Genomic DNA, 3,885 nt, shown 5'->3' on the forward strand with positions numbered 1-3,885 from the left:
CTTAATAGTGTGACCACTAAATGGAAGCACTTTGGACTGAATTGTTTAGATGTTAATTTGACTGCATCAGAAACTACTCACCCTAATACTATGATGTGGATAGCTAATACCAGCAGTGAGACATGGGGCCAGAGACAGTACATATAGCAGTCTGCTCTCTGTGACTCACACACAGGAAAGAAAAGGGGTTAATTTGATTTATGGAATTAAACTTTTCCAGATATTTCAGGGGAAATGTTAGAGTTTTTCAGGGATTATGTTGCTATGTAAGAAAGGCCATCCATTTATTCCAGTTTTCTGCATTTTTCAAAGCATGTTCACAATAAAGGAAGTAAGAAAGAATGAAAGATAGGTATTGTCTTTCATGACAGCAGGGGAAGTCAATTAATTATACTTTTTAAACCTTCTTACATCAGTGCATCCAAGCTACCTAAGACAAAAGGAAACTCCTTTAAAGCAAGGCTACCATCTGAAATGAGCTATATAAAGTGCATACTTCCTCACCCAACAAATTAGTCCTTGCTTAAACTTAGCATCATGTCAACTCTGTTCATTAACATAGCTTTTTTTCTGGTTTTTGTTCCCTGCAAAACCAGCATGTAAACTGGATTGTCTGCCAGCTTGTGCATCACCGATGGGAATAATTATTTCAAGAAAACATGTGTACTGTAGTGTCTTTATTGTTCATGATTTGCAAGCTGAAAAGAACTCACTGTAGCTCTGAATCTCAGAGGCATAAAATGGGCTTGTTTGGAAGCTGGTGAGACAAGCAGTCTGGATCCCTGTAGCACAGGGCAGAAGCCCATAGAATCACAGAATCCCAAACTTGTTTGGGTTGGAAGGGACCTCAAAGCTCATCCAGTTCCATCCCCTGCCACAGGCAGGGACATCTTCCACTAAAGCAGATTGCTCCAAGCCTCATCCAACCTGTCCTTGAACACTGCCAGGGATGGGGCAGCCACAGCTTCTCTGGGCACCCTGTGCCAGAGCCTCAGCACTGGTGAGAAGGTGAGAACTTCTTCCTTGTGTCTAATTTAAATTTACCCATACTGCCATTTGAGACTCAGTTTTACAAATGTACACTTTGATAGATCTACTGCATATGCTTGTGAATGCGAGGTATCAAAATGCCACAGTCCTAACATTCCCAGCCTTAGCCACCTCTTTCTATAGCCAGTACTAAATAATTCAGTGACATAAACAAGGTGGTGCTTATTGTAAGCAATAATGTATTTCATATTCCATCAGGAAGGAACTCATTAAAATGAGAAGCTGATCTCCACATGAGCTTTCAAAGGCGACCTAACCAGGAACAATAACACGAACTCCCAGCAAGGGGCACTGTTTTGCTACATGTCCCTTACCACCTGTTTTCCGCTTAAAAAGATGTTATTGTACAACTCATGCATTTAACATGAAGCGTAGAACCACATGCATCTCACAAAGATGTTGAACCTTTTGTCACTTCTAGGTGAAGATAATCACTCTCATTAAATCATTTCTGCTTACTGTATTCCTCAGTCAAAGTCCTGTCAGATACAGGACTAAATTAAGATAGAGTTTTGATGAATGAGACGGAATTTCCTTATTTACAAATGCTTGGATACTTCAGAGAGAAACAGAGGTGTATATATCAAGGATATATCAAACTGGCATCAAATCTGTGGGGATATTGGGAGGTGTTTGGAGACTGGATTCAATTTAAAGGGTGTTCAATGCAAGGAAGCAAGAAATTCTTTGTATATTAAACAAAAACAAAATTCGGAGACATTCAGCAGGTCCTGCTTTGGGGAGTCTAAACACAAGAGTAAGCACAAATACAAACCAGTGTGCTAACAGGGAAAGAATTCCTTTGGAGATTTTGGTCTTTTCCAAGACTTCTCCAAGGAGAAAAAAACCTGCGTTTATTAAAATGTCAGTTTTTCCAAGAAGGCAATTATAAAAATGAAAAGCAATGCATATTTTTGCAAACAAACTATCAGTACTAGGTTTGGTATGTTTTGTCTCAAAAATACGTGAGTACTGAAACCTTGCCAACGTGCAGACATTCTTTCCAAATGAGAGTACCTGCTGCAAGGAGGGCAGCACAACTGAACTCAACAAACTTTCAGGTAGAACAAGGCTGTTAGCAAGAGCACACCACTTGCTCTTGAGGAGCTGCAGTCTTACTTCACATTTTCCTTACCTTGCATTATCTCCAGGGTTGTGCCTAGTACACTCAGATGTAACCTTTACAGCAATAGTTTTTTCCAGATAAACATCCTCTTGAGAACTTCAGCAGTTTCTGAAGAATGTGGTTCTTACTTTTAGACTACAATTTCTTCCTTTCTTTATGATTTTTCCTGTCTGCTTTTCATGTACTTTTTTGTAATGATATTTGTAGTAAAGCATTAGATAACAACTTACTTATCTGTGTGTCTTGTTTAATGAATTTGAGAATTTAGGGTTTACTCTGAAGAATAAATGAGGCCAGGCTGGATGGGGCCTTGGGCGACATGATCTAGTGTGAAGCGTCCCTTCCCATGGTAGGGTTGGGAACTATATGATCTTAAGGTCCTTCCCAACCCAAACCACTCCATGATTCTATGTTAAACTGTTCAGAGTGCTTCTCCAGTAGTCAAATTCTGCAAACTTCAGAGATACTTGCCCAGACATCAGCTGGGAAATGAGCCATGACCTTACTTCCTCAGCATTTGAAATATTTTAATCTTTCTAAGCATATTGCTTTTGAAGCAAGGAAGACGCAGTAAGCAAAATGACTGTCCTCTTACCTTTGTTACTTTCAGCAGCCAGCCAGTGTCCTGCAGGTTTTTTAGCTCTGGACAACAAGGGAGTGATGCAGTCATATAACCCTTTGCAAAGACAGTGCAGAAGTAATGTTAGACAGTTTCTTTGTTATCACTTCTAACATAACCTCATACTTGGCTGTAGAGCACTCCCTTCCCTACTCGGCTTTTGCTATGATGTGGAGCTATACTACCACTAGTTATCTAGCTGCCTGTAAGACTTCTTTGCTACCTCCTCTGAGCATGTTCTTACACAATTTGACAAATCAGGCTAGAAAAGAAGGCCATGTCTTGGATGGATATAATTTGTTGTGCAAAGAGACATTGTGGTTCAGTTACTTCATAGAATCATAGAATAGTTTGGGTTGGAAAGGACCTTAAGATCATCCAGTTCCAACCCCCCTCCCATGGGCAGGGACACCTCACACTAAACCATGCTACCCAAGGCTCTGTCCAACCTGGCCTTGAACACCGCCAGGGATGGAGCACTCACAACCTCCCTGGGCAACCCATTCCAGGGCCTCACCACCCTCACAGTAAAGAATTCCTTCCTTATATCCAATCTAAACTTCCCCTGTTTCAGTTTGAACCCGTTACCCCTTGTCCTGTCACTACAGTCCCTGATGAAGAGTCCATCTCCAGCATCCTTGTAGGCCCCCTTCAGATACTGGAAGGCTGCTCTGAGGTCTCCACGCAGCCTTCTCTTCTCCAGGCTGAACAGCCCCAACTTTCTCAGCCTGTCTTCATACAGGAGGTGCTCCAGCCCCTGATCATTCTCGTGGCCTCCTCTGGACTTGTTCCAACAGTTCCATGTCCTTTTTATGTTGAGAACACCAGAACTGCACACAATGCTCCAAGTGAGGTCTCACGAGAGCAGAGTAGAGGGGCAGGATCACCTCCTTCGACCTGCTGGTCACACTCCTTTTGATGCAGCCCAGGATACGGTTGCTTTCTGGGCTGCGAGCGCACACTGCAGCCAGCTCATGTTCATTTTCTCATCAACCAACACCCCCAAGTCCTTCTCTGCAGGGCTGCTCTGAATCTCTTCTCTGCCCAACCTGTAGCTGTGCCTGGGATTGCTCCGACCCAGGTGTAGGAC

This window comes from Psittacula echo, assembly GCF_963264785.1.
Source record: "Psittacula echo genome assembly, chromosome: 11".
Classification (NCBI taxonomy): Eukaryota; Metazoa; Chordata; class Aves; order Psittaciformes; family Psittacidae; genus Psittacula; species Psittacula echo.